This window comes from Lissotriton helveticus, chromosome 9, assembly GCF_964261635.1.
Source record: "Lissotriton helveticus chromosome 9, aLisHel1.1, whole genome shotgun sequence".
NCBI lineage: Eukaryota > Metazoa > Chordata > Amphibia > Caudata > Salamandridae > Lissotriton > Lissotriton helveticus.
In genome coordinates this window covers 884389635-884403876 of record NC_136070.1, presented here as the reverse complement: position 1 = coordinate 884403876, position 14242 = coordinate 884389635, and the positions used below count along the sequence as shown (strand labels likewise).

The 14242-nt window shown below is 41.8% G+C and overlaps 1 protein-coding gene across 1 annotated transcript in view; it reads left to right on the top strand.

Moving 5' to 3' along the window:
- Window positions 1–14242, top strand: part of LOC144781954 (cytochrome P450 2A13-like) — a 609250-nt gene that overhangs the window by 161658 nt on the left and 433350 nt on the right. The gene's annotated exons all lie outside the window — the stretch shown is intronic.

Sequence of the window (14242 nt, the reverse complement as noted above, 5' to 3'; positions counted from 1 at the left end):
TCTAGGTCCTGGATATCTTTACACCGTGTTAAGTTAGCATGGGCTCATTACCGGTTTAAACGCCATTTTTCCTTTTTTGCAACTTCTGCACACGACATTTAGTTGTTGCTTTAGCTTTCCACCTAGTAGTTCATCGTGGTTTACATGAGAATAATATGTTATTGGTCTACTATCTGCTTTACTTGTTAAACTATATCTGTACAGCGAGTGCTAAAGTTTCAAGAACAACACGATACAGAATTGTTATGAGGTCTGATCTCCACGACTTCATACTCATAACATAAGTGCAACTTCTGCCAATTCTGGGCATGAGGCGGGTTTTATATTGCTTTGCCGAACACACATACACAACAGTTGATGCGGTTCACATGAAGAGAGAGCTGGTGTATGCTGATGTGATTCCTTCAAATCTAAGACACTAAAGTATGGGCACGCCCTAAACCAACACAAAGAGACCTTCTTAGCAAATAATATAATATGTGTATTAGGGAGGGTGAGATATAAGCAGCCGCGGGCCGTGGAGGGAGTTACGGTGAGGCAGGGAGGCGGGGAGGGGGAGAAGCAGGGTGGAGCCCTCTCTACCTTGCCCCTCCCCCTCCCCGCCTCCCTGCCCCACCGTAACTCCCTCCACGGCCCGCGGCTGCTTATAAGTGTTGCTAACTCTTATTCATTTACAGCATGTTAACATACTGTCACCATTCGCTTTTTATGTACTAGTAACTATGCTGGTAATTTTGCTACTGATAATATGTGTACTTGTATTCTCCACCCTGCTTCTCCCCCTCCCCGCCTCCCTGCCTCACCGTAACTCCCTCCACGGCCCGCGGCTGCTTATAAGTGTTGCTAACTCTTATTCATTTACAGCATGTTAACATACTATCACCATTCACTTTTTATGTACTAGTAACTATGCTGGTAATTTTGCTACTGATAATATGTGTACTTTTATTATCTAAGGTACTACGCCTGAGAAGACGGCATTAGTAAATAAACATTTCAAATACACATGTGTTCTTCTTAACTCCATGTTCTGGTTTCTAAGAAATATATAACGACCGACTGTTCATGAGTTCCACGTATCCTGAGGTACTATAAGTTCATATTCTGGATTGTCTAAACATTGAGAGTTTGTTATATCCAATGTGACACTGTACCTAGCTTGCTAAGGAGTTTTTGATTACTAACGTGAGTTTTGGGACACCCTAATTCGCCGAGGTTCCAATCCTCTGTCCACAGTTCTGTGTGAGAACAGAAACCCTGCGACAGGGGCACCCCCGACCCTTGCTGGAGCTTCATCACACTTGCGATACAACTCCAGCAATGCGCCACCTTTACGGCACAGATACATCACGCATCTGTGCTGTTTTTGCCCCATGATGCGCCGCATTGTAAATGCAGCACACCATAGGTGACGGAACAGCGGCACAGAATGACTAACACATCCCTGGTGATGCGCCAGTCATCATAAATGTATCCCTATGCTTCTTATCTTGTTAGAGATGAACCGCCATATGTATCATCAAAGTTTTTTGCATTTCCTAAATAGCGAACTTTAAGGAATAAATAGCGATTCTTTACCATTCCTAGTTTGCGATGAGCTATTTGCTAATTAGCCGAATGTAGCCCAATGAAGCCCAATGTAGCCCAAAGATGGCCGCCAGACACACAAAAAAACAAATGTAGCCCAAATATCAGCCAGATGTAGCCCAACTATAGCCCAGTGACAGAATGACCAATCAGCTTCGCAAACCTCCGTTACGCGAAGCGGAGCGCTGTTACAGATATATATCTTTTTTTGAACGTTAATTTCTCAAAATCCACTGGAGCACATATATTGAGACCTAGCAAAGGCACATCGGGCTACCAGTCCCTAATATTTTGCCAAGTTTCGTGCAAATCCATTCAGCCGTTCAATTATTATTATTATTATTTTTTTTTGCCCCGCGGGGCCCTTTTAAAACCTCCACATCAAACCTAGGGGGTCAGCGAGGATCTACTATGCCCCCTTATAGTTATTTCCCCCTTTGTTTTGACCTCCTCTTGTCTCTCGATCCTACCGAGAGACAAGATGGCGGCCGCTACGGACTGTTTGGAATGTTGACAGACGCCGGAGAACCAATCAGCTTCGCTTCACAAAGCTCCGTTGCGCGAAAAGTCCGCGAACCAGAGCGCTAACCGGTCCGCTGTTACAGATATATATCTTTTTTTAAACGTTAATTTCTCAAAATCCACTGGAGCACATATATTGAGACCTACAAAAGGCACATCGGGCTACCAGTCCCTACAATTTTGCCAAGTTTCGTGCAAATCCATTCAGCCGTTCGGGCTAAAAGTGAGGCCAACCGCCCTATGGAAAACTCAATGTTAAAAACACGTTTTGGGACCCCCCTTTTTTCTCGGCCCCCACTGGACGAACCCCCCCCAAATTTTCAAGGGCTGCTCAGAAACAAAATGTGCCATTTTCCTGAAATTTTCAGCCAATTCCGTCCACAAACGCCAAAGTTATTAGACATAGAATTTTCAAAAAACCCATAGAGAAAAAATCCTAACTATATATACCTACTGGCGATCGCCAGTAGGTAATATATATATATATATATATATATATATATATATATATATATATATATATATATATATATATTACCTACTGGCGGTCGCCAGTAGGTATATATAGTTAGGATTTTTTCTCTATGGGATTTTTGAAAATTCTATGTCTAATAACTTTGGCGTTTGTGGACGGAATTGGCTGAAATTTTCAGGAAAATGGCACATTTTGTTTCTGAGCAGCCCTTGAAAATTTGGGGGGGGTTCGTCAAGGGGGGGCCGAGAAAAAAGGGGGGTCCCAAAACGTGTTTTTAACATTGAGTTTTCCATAGGGCGGTTGGCCTCACTTTTAGCCCGAACGGCTGAATGGATTTGCACGAAACTTGGCAAAATTGTAGGGACTGGTAGCCCGATGTGCCTTTTGTAGGCCTCAATATATGTGCTCCAGTGGATTTTGAGAAATTAACGTTTAAAAAAAGATTTATATCTGTAACAGCGGACCGGGCAGCGTCCCAGGACGCGTACTTTTCGCGCAACAGAGCTTTGTGAAGCGAAGCTGATTGGTTCTCTGGCGTCTGTCAACATTCCAAAAAGTCCGTAGCGGCCGCCATCTTGTCTCTCGGTAGGATCGAGAGACAAGAGGAGGCCAAAACAAAGGGGGAAATAACCATAAGGGGGCATAGTAGATCCTCGCTGACCCCCTAGGTTTGATGTGGAGGTTTTAAAAGGGCCCCGCGGGGCAAAAAAAATAATAATAATAATAATCGAACGGCTGAATGGATTTGCACGAAACTTGGCAAAATATTAGGGACTGGTAGCCCGATGTGCCTTTGCTAGGTCTCAATATATGTGCTCCAGTGGATTTTGAGAAATTAACGTTCAAAAAAAGATATATATCTGTAACAGCGCTCCGCTTCGCGTAACGGAGGTTTGCGAAGCTGATTGGTCATTCTGTCACTGGGCTATAGTTGGGCTACATCTGGCTGATATTTGGGCTACATTTGTTTTTTTGTGTGTCTGGCGGCCATCTTTGGGCTACATTGGGCTACATTGGGCTTCATTGGGCTACATGGGGCTACATTTGGGCTCCAACATATATATAGGCCAATGTAGCCCAATATATATTTTTCAAAGTTAATTTTCGTAAAAACCACTGGAGCATATATCTTGAGACATAGCAAAGGCACATCGGGCTACCAGTCCCTACAATTTTGCCAAGTTTCGTGGAAATCCATTCAGCCGTTCGAGCTAAAAGTGAGTCCAACCGCCCTATGGAAATGAAGGAAATGAATGGGTAATTTGTAATTAGCAAATAGCTAATCGCAAACTAGGAATGGTAAAGAATCGCTATTTATTCCTTAAAGTTCGCTATTTAGGAAATGCAAAAAACTTTGATGATACATATGGCGGTTCATCTCTAACAAGATAAGAAGCATAGGGATACATTTATGATGACTGGCGCATCACCAGGGATGTGTTAGTCATTCTGTGCCGCTGTTCCGTCACCTATGGTGTGCTGCATTTACAATGCGGCGCATCATGGGGCAAAAACAGCACAGATGCGTGATGTATCTGTGCCGTAAAGGTGGCGCATTGCTGGAGTTGTATCGCAAGTGTGATGAAGCTCCAGCAAGGGTCGGGGGTGCCCCTGTCGCAGGGTTTCTGTTCTCACACAGAACTGTGGACAGAGGATTGGAACCTCGGCGAATTAGGGTGTCCCAAAACTCACGTTAGTAATCAAAAACCCCTTAGCAAGCTAGGTACAGTGTCACATTGGATATAACAAACTCTCAATGTTTAGACAATCCAGAATATGAACTTATAGTACCTCAGGATACGTGGAACTCATGAACAGTCGGTCGTTATATATTTCTTAGAAACCAGAACATGGAGTTAAGAAGAACACATGTGTATTTGAAATGTTTATTTACTAATGCCGTCTTCTCAGGCGTAGTATCTTAGATAATACAAGTACACATATTATCAGTAGCAAAATTACCAGCATAGTTACTAGTACATAAAAAGCGAATGGTGATAGTATGTTAACATGCTGTAAATGAATAAGAGTTAGCAACACTTATAAGCAGCCGCGGGCCGTGGAGGGAGTTACGGTGAGGCAGGGAGGCGGGGAGGGGGAGAAGCAGGGTGGAGAATACAAGTACACATATTATCAGTAGCAAAATTACCAGCATAGTTACTAGTACATAAAAAGCGAATGGTGACAGTATGTTAACATGCTGTAAATGAATAAGAGTTAGCAACACTTATAAGCAGCCGCGGGCCGTGGAGGGAGTTACGGTGGGGCAGGGAGGCGGGGAGGGGGAGGGGCAGGGTAGAGAGGGCTCCACCCTGCTTCTCCCCCTCCCCGCCTCCCTGCCTCACCGTAACTCCCTCCACGGCCCGCGGCTGCTTATATCTCACCCTCCCTAATACACATATTATATTATTTGCTAAGAAGGTCTCTTTGTGTTGGTTTAGGGCGTGCCCATACTTTAGTGTCTTAGATTTGAAGGAATCACATCAGCATACACCAGCTCTCTCTTCATGTGAACCGCATCAACTGTTGTGTATGTGTGTTCGGCAAAGCAATATAAAACCCGCCTCATGCCCAGAATTGGCAGAAGTTGCACTTATGTTATGAGTATGAAGTCGTGGAGATCAGACCTCATAACAATTCTGTATCGTGTTGTTCTTGAAACTTTAGCACTCGCTGTACAGATATAGTTTAACAAGCAAAGCAGATAGTAGAGCAATAACATATTATTCTCATGTAAACCACGATGAACTACTAGGTGGAAAGCTAAAGCAACAACTAAGTGTCGTGTGCAGAAGTTGCAAAAAAGGAAAATGGCGTTTAAACCGGTAATGAGCCCATGCTAACTTAACACGGTGTAAAGATATCCAGGACCTAGATGACACCTCCCCATGATCCGGAAACGAACTGAATAAGATAATAGAAGTGCCATCTCATGAGAGCAGATTGCAAGTTTATATGTGGACGGTCCGCAAGGTAAAGCATTAAAAACTAGGAAAATTTAATGCTAAAGAAAAATAAAACAGCCAAGTACTTCATCGAGTCTTAAGCCAATAGGCAAGGTAAATAATAAAAACTTGACAAATAAGTCAATGAATTGTCAATGAAATGCTAGTACTCAGCATATCAAACATGAAAAAGGTCTATGACATAACTGTGTATGCAAAATAAGCTGCAACAGCCTCCAATAGGAAGTCACCCTCTTCATCCGAAAACAGTTCAGCCATCCAATTTAAAAGCGGAAAAGAACATACGTGCTCTCCCAGCACCGGATCCTCTATCACCATCAGAGGACAGCTCGGTGGGTTTTCAAGAAAGCTCTGTTCCAAGAAAGACTGTGCTGCCGCCAGTAAATTCCAGGGACCAAGTAGTCCATGCATCAATGCCACAGCCATAATCCTTTCGCCAGGACAAACCAACTCGTGAGTAATGATAGGAGTCATCAGCTGATTAAAGTCGACGTCAGGAGAAACCGGTCCGCAGAGACACAAATCAATGGCCCAATCGAAATCACAGGTCAGGCAGTGAAATACAGGCTGGACACAGGTGAAGTAGGAGAATCGAAAAGATAATCCATATGCCGTGCTTAATATCGCCAACGGCATTGTGCCATAATATTCTAGTATGCGATTGCAGAACAGTGTCAGCAGCTGCAGGGTGGGAGGTTGCATAGGAGGGACATCCATATTTAAAAATGTAAAAAAGCACAAGAGCGTCCGCTGGTAATGCAAGTAAAAATGCCAATCCACGAAGCAGAGTGGAGAAAATAGAATGAAAGAAAGCAGGGATGACTCCAAAGATTTTCTCAAATGAAGTCACGAGACCACTGGTAACAACTTTAAAAAAGTGCGCCAGGGCCTTTGTGGAGGATGCGTTAAAGATAGTCGGAACCATCTTGCTGAAATTGAAAGGCGAATCAGTATTTAAAAGGGTCTGCACCTCTGTACGGGTGTTCGCTATGTGAAGCACGAAAGTTTCACGGGCCGAACTCAAGGCCACCTCTCTCTGAGACAAAAGAGCTCTTATTCTTGCCATGCCGTTGAAATCTCTCCCAAGGTTGGTATTTGTGGCCAGATTGAAAACTCCCTATGTTCATGTGTGGGAGGAAATAGAACATTTCTGCAGCAAATAACCCGTTCACTTACTGTTACGATAAAAGGAATACTTTTAATTAACTCAGAACAATCTTCATTATTGAGCATCAAATAACTACCATTTTCCAACAACTTGAACGTGGGGATGATAGCAGGAACTGGCGTGCCTTGCAACACGCAAGCCATATTTGGTCGGTGTTTGTTGCATGAACCGTGTAACTGTATGTGCCTACACATTAGTGAATGATCTGGCGTCTCAGTGCATTCCTCTCCATTCAGATAAACTTCTTGATCATCTTTGAAACATCTGTATGTGTATGGAAGCGACCAGACCTCATGAAGAAAAGCACTACCTAAAGGTTCATAACGACCTATTGGTATATATTTCATACAATTTGAAAACTTATATAAAGCAAAAGGCAGCGTTATTAAACCGTGGATAAGGCACGTTGCCAAAAAACCCGCAATCCTCTGCTGATGATGTCACTGAGCATGTCATGAATGATGTAATATGTGACATCATCAGCAGTGGATTACGGGTAATAGTATCTCTAGTTTACTCCCCTATAGCTGTCTTTCTTTTAACATAAGTGTCTGTTTCCTTCCCTTATACTTACTGTTTTTGGTTCGCTTCCGGTTCGCGTACCGGCGAGCGAACTGGGAAGCGAACTAAGAGAAATAGAGGTTGGCACAGTTCCAAATATTGTACCAATTTTTTAATAACGGGGAGGTAGTTCTGAAAAGAACTTTTTTTTTTATTGTTTTTGTTGTTTTATATTTTTTTTATTATTTTTCGGAACATTTTTTTACTTTTTTTGAATTGGGTTTTTCTTGGAGGGGGCAATGAAAACGATTCATTGTAAAGGGCTCAACAGGAGCAACAAAACAAAAAAAAAGTATTTATTATTTTGGGCGTTTCGTACAAACTTGCATATGATAGTCAATAGCTCTGTTGATCAGAGTGATGCTTCTTTCTCCGTAGCAAATGAATCCATCGCAAAATACGCAGATGTGTTTTACTTCACCAAATCTCATTTGTATATTTGGCACCATCTCCCTGCCCTCTGGTCCCGTTACTTCCGGTACAACAGATCTTCTGGCCATAATAGGGAGATTATCTAGGTCGTTCCGAAACTGTGCAGCACTGTAGTTGTTAGGATGCCACCTAGTCATATGGCGATGCATTGTGTAGTTTCCGAAACTGTATTTCTTCTCAGTTCCTCTGGACAGTCTATCTTGACATATAAGGCAAGTTACGTATCTTGCATTTACTTTTTTCTGACCTTTGGGAATTTTAAAAAATTGCCAAATGAAGTTTTCTTTCCGGTGAGACGTCCTGGGCTCCTCAGGCAAAAACTGCCTCTCTTCGTGCTCGTCGTTCTGTTCCTCTTCTTCCTCTTCTTGTTGAATTATAACTTGAGCAGGTGGTCCACTCTTCCTTGGATGTGGTGGAGGTGGTGGGGAAGCACCAGCTGAAGCTACTAAAGAAGCCATTGCTCAGTGATCACAAAGGGTCTTTCTCTCACAATGATGAAAGTCAGAGTGAGGAAAGAAGGAGGGATTTTCATCATTTGGGAAAAACAAGAGTTCTCAACCAATGAAAAGTGTTCATTTTAGATTATATGACCTAGTCTTACATCATTAGGAAACCAAAAGTGAAATGAACCAATGAAAAGTGTTATTACCAAGTCACATGACTTGCTGTGTTTACGTTAAGCGCTTTGCAGGGCCTCCCGGTTTGCTTCCAGAAACCTGCGCTTTGCGACTCGCTTCGCGTACCAGTTCGCTAACGTAGCACGTCATATGACGTATCACGCGACAACGTGAAACGTCATGCGGACGGGAGGCGTCACGATGTTGTTTTCTAACGCGGCACTTGCGGTAAAGAAACGTTTACCGGCTCGCGGTCTATTTCGCGGCATCAAGGTCAGCTAACGGGAAGCTTCCCGATTCGCGAAGCGGGAACGAAGAAAAAAAAATATTTAAAAAAAAAATTATTCATAAACATATAAAATATATTTTTGGATTTAAAGAAGAATACATTTTACAGCTACAGATATTAGCTGTTAAAAAACCAATGAAATTCACTGAAAAAACCATAGGTTATAGACCATATATAGTTAGGAATTAGCATTTACAAAACCTTGAAAATTCACTGAAAAAACCATAGGTTATAGACCATATATAGTTAGGAATTAGCATTTAGAAAACCTTATTTTACTCACACAAAACCATTGGAATTCCATATATAGTTAGTTGCACTAACTATATATCGCGCACCCGCAATCCACTGCTGATGATGTCACATATTACATCATTCATGACATGGTCAGTGACATCACTGATGACATCACTGATGACATCTCAAATGACATCACTGATGACATCACTGATGACATCTCAAATGACATCACTGATGACATCATGACACACCAATACCAGTTACTACATACGCACTCACTGATTCCTACGTCTACACACACATTCACTCATTCACCCATACAATGACTCATACATACAGTCACTTATTATTACAACACTATCATATGCACTCATACACCTATGCAGACAGTCACACACTGCCACTCATCCATGGAGTTACTCACACACCAAGTCAGTCCTGTAAAGAATCAATCACACTTCCATTCCTTCATCTATACAGTTAAACACAGAACACCATACTTCAGTGACATCACTAATGACATCTGAAATGACATCACTGATGACATCTCAAATGACATCACTGATGACATCATGACACACCAATACCAGTTACTACATACGCACTCACTGATTCGTACGTCTACACACACATTCACTCATTCACCCATACAATTACTCATACATACAGTCAGTTATTATTAGAACACTATCATATGCACTCATACACCTAGTCAGTCCTGTGAAGAATCAATCACACTTCGATTTCCTCATCTATAATTAAACACAGAACACCATACTTTTCACACATATACTAACACATACTTACTCTCTTATACAATCACTGATACAAGTACACATTGATATGCACAGAGTCACACACCTCCCAGCCAGCCACACACACACTCAGTCTTCCATACATCCAGTCATTCTTCAATATGTAAAACGTATTTAAACTTTACAAAAACACACAGACACTAGATGATGTCATCAGTGATGTCATTTGAGATGTCATCAGTGATGTCATCAGTGATGTCACTGACCATGTCATGAATGATGTAATATGTGACATCATCAGCAGTGGATTGCGGGTGCGCGATATATAGTTAGTGCAACTAACTATATATGGAATTTCAATGGTTTTGTGTGAGTAAAATAAGGTTTTCTAAATGCTAATTCCTAACTATATATGGTCTATAACCTATGGTTTTTTCAGTGAATTTTCAAGGTTTTGTAAATGCTAATTCCTAACTATATATGGTCTATAACCTATGGTTTTTTCAGTGAATATATATATATATATATTGCAATTTATATAGGCAGGTAATGAGGAGACTTTTCTCTACTTTGAATAAGATTTGAACGGCACAACGTGATATAAGTGCTACTTTACTATAATACTGCATATATTGCATTATTTTTGGCATGCCTGTTTCTAGCACACTTTCTAGAATGTGTTGCTTTTGTGGTGGTACCAATTTGAGACTTGATGAGACACACCTAGCCCCCCCGGAGGGGACGCCTGATAGGAATATGTATATTAAAAAAGGTATTTCTTCTATAATGTACAGCACGTTACGGAATAAATATACTAACAAGGATCCTGAGTTGCGTTGGCCTATGCATGGGTCATTTGATTTACGAAAGATTCAGTATGTGGAACATTTTATGTTGAAGCGAAAGACTAGGCAAAATATGCCTGACTGTGTACAAATGTGGGAGAAAGAAGTGCGTGAACAAATGGAATGAGAGCAAGCTTTGATCAGAAAAGAACAATGAAAAAGTATTCAAGGAAAGCATTAGAAATGAAAAATAAAGAAATTAAGAAAAGAAAAGAAAGAGAAGATAGGGAGCATAATTTGCAGGTAACTGGCCAATACGCTGTGAGGCGACCCCTTAATCCTATTCTCAATAAACCACAAGATGATTCCCTGTTGTTAGACGGTTCTCCGCCTCCGTATATTTTTCCATCTGCTCCTCATGATTCGGATGCTACAGAGCAAGAGAAAGCACGGGAAATTCGTTCCATGTTGACCACTGAGCAATCAGCTGAGCTTAGACCTGCTACTCGCAAAGCCATTCGTGGTACTGCTCCTGCTTCTGAGCACATAGATAGCATGCAAGACTGGCAGGAAAGGGAGCAAATATATTTTACCGAGGTATTTGCCGCAGAAGTCATTGAGCGATTTAGGAAACATTCTGATGAGTTGGAGCCCGATGATATAGCAGATGACTGTAAGAGAATGTGTGATGGTCTTTTTGTCTTCTCTCTGGTGGCTGATTCAATCAGACGTTTAGTTAAACTACGTGCTGAAGCAGTCTGTTTGCAAGAAGAGAAAATGGCAGCTGACGCAGCTGCACAAACATCCCTGACCAGCGTGACACAGGCTTCTACTTCCGAAACAGATAAGAATATAGTAGTTCATGTGAAACCTATGCGGGAAGCCGCACCTTTGTATGCACCTTTGTTTGCACCTTTGTATGTTCCTCCTAAAGGAACGGGAACAGATGGTGATAAGGATACCACTGATGCAAAAGGTTATTTTATTTATAATTGGGTTTAGTTTACACTCCTTGGAATAGAGCGGATGTTATGGCTCTTAATACTGCATTGCCTGATACGCGGAAAAATCCAGCTGCTTTTTATGAAGAAGTTGAGGGGCCATTAGTTCTTTCACCATGACTTTGCCTGATATTGACATGTTCTTCGGATTTCTATTACCCCCTGATATGTGGAGAACTATTCGTAAAATTGATGATCGTACGGCTTTTGGGGGTCATAGAAAGACTTAGAACAAATGAATGTAGAAAGGGAACCCGCAAAGAAACCATGTCAGTTAATTTTAGACCTTCCCTCAGCTCTATTGGTTAAGTTAAAGATGATTATTCCCCCTAAAAAGATAGACTGGACTGTACTAGCATCTTATAAGCAAAAGGCAGATGAATCGGTTTCTGACTTCTTTACAGGTTTTGAGGAGGCATTCCCTGACTTTAGTGGCCAGTCATTGATAGATGACTCGGGCAGGCATCTGTTTGTTGATAAATATGTTGCCAACCTGTTACCAGGAATAGCTAGTCGCCTAAAGGCCAGTGAGAGTTCATGGACTACCTCTACTCCGGTTTTCCTTTTAACTATGGCTTAGTATTATGAACGCCAGGAATTAGAAGCGAAGGGTAATGAGGATAAGAAGACTAAGGAGTCAAAAACGAAGGTTATGTTAGCCCAGGCTTATGGTCCGCCTTCTAGAGGTAGTGATAGAGATGGACGTGAGTCTTATGGTCCGTTCTTTCCTCCTTATACTCGTTCGACCTTGTCTTCTGTACTGCAAGAAATGTAGACATTTGGCTGCCAATTGCCCAGCATTGCGTGCTCAACAGTATCCACGTGGACGGGGACAAACAAGAAATCGTGCAGGATATTCAGGGCCTAGAGAAAGCATGGATGATCATGCTAGGTTTGATACTAATATGCGTGGACAAGAGGATTTTAATACTTTTGATAGATGGAACCAATATCAGATGTCTGATTATTTGCCGTCCGATTTGAAAGATTCTGCTTATGCATACGACTGTCTAGGATGGGGTAAGGAATCAGTTGAAGTTCCGGTAGATCAGAAGGGTCCCTATGTTACAGCACATGTTTTGGGTTCTACTGATCAGTTTCTGGTTGATACAGGAGCTACTCGTAGCGCCTTATCTAAACAATTGGTTCCGAGGGCTCCCCTGTCTGGCTTAACCATTACATCGAAGGGTTTCGATGGAACACCTTCCCTTAGCCCACTGTCACAACCACTTGCATTTCATGTTGACAAATTTACTGCTCCATGTCCATTTTTGCTTTTTCCGAACACTCTGGACAATATTGTGGGTCTTGATATGCTCAAGTATTTCAGGGCTACAATACGATGTTCTCCAGAAGGTGTACGTGTTATTCTGAAGGACAACTACCCCGCAATTGAGAGATCTTGTCTTGTTAAAGAGGACATTGGATTAGCTTCACTCCTTAGTACTTTGTGGGCTACTTCGGACACCGATGTAGGGCAGATGTTTGTTCCACCAGTACATATTAGTGGTAAGGAGGGCGCTTCGTTGCCACGCTTGCCTTAATACAAAATTTCTCAAGAAGGCGAAGAGGCACTTGTACACATTGTTCATGCTTTAATTGAAGTGGGGGTTGTGGAAGAAGTTCCTTATAATGTTTGCAACAGTCCTATTCCCATTTTGAAAAAAGATACTGACACTAGGATTTACAGATTCATTATTGATTTACGAGAAGTTAACAAGATTGTAGTATCGCAATACCCAGTGGTTTCTGATATAACAGCACTTCTTACTTTGGTTCCTCCGACAGTGACTACCTTTACTGTGATTAACCTAAAGAATGCCTTCTTTTCGATTCCTATTCATCCTGATAGCCGATATTTGTTCGATATTTGTTCGGTTTCACTTAGAATATTCGATCGTGCAGATTTTGTAGAATTCCTCAAGGGTATACTGAGAGTCATAGTATTTACAGCCAAGCATTGAAAAGACAACTTGAGTCTTTCACTTTACCTGAAGGAGAGGCTCTCATACAATATGTCGATGGCATCTTGTTGGCAGCCGATACCCCTGAGCAGTGTGAAAAATGTACTTTGTCTTCGCTTTCCTTCGTGCTTCACACCATCACAAAGTGTCATGGAAGAAATTACAATATTGTAGACCGATGGTTACCTACTTAGGTCACCTTCTGTCTAAGGAGGGACGTACACTTACACCAGATCGCATTCAAGTAATTTTAGACACACCAGTACCTTCTACTCAGAAAGATGTTTGTGCATTCATTGGTCTTACTTCTTTTTGTAGGCAATGGATATTAGGCTTTACGCACATAGTTAAACGCTTGTTGGCACTTCTGACCAAAGACACTCCAATGCCCCTTACATGGACGAATGATTGTCAGAATACTTTTCATCAGTTACGTCAAGCTCTTTGCTCTGCACCAGTGTTAGGCACTGCAGATTACATGAAGGCTTTTACACTTTATATACACAAGAGCGATGGGTGTTCATTGTCAGTCTTGGTACAAACACAATGTGGTGGCAAGCCTCAGCCAGGCCTACCAGTACAAAGGATTCACCCTTCTCTACACAGAGTCCTTAGACCAATAGTAAGAAGTTGGCATGGAAACTGGAATAGAAAAGACAAAGTTTATTAAACCTCATGAGGTGGAACTACATTCACACAACACCCTTCGGTAGAGTATGAGGTAGCACACTGACTAGAAGGAGCTTGGTCCTTTTATACCCACACAGGGGGATGAAATGAAGGCGGTACAAGGCACAGGATGCTGGTTTCAAATACATATAAGGTCTAACAGAAAGTGTGCTAGCAACAAGTGGGAAGGGCTGACAGTTAGCTAATTCTG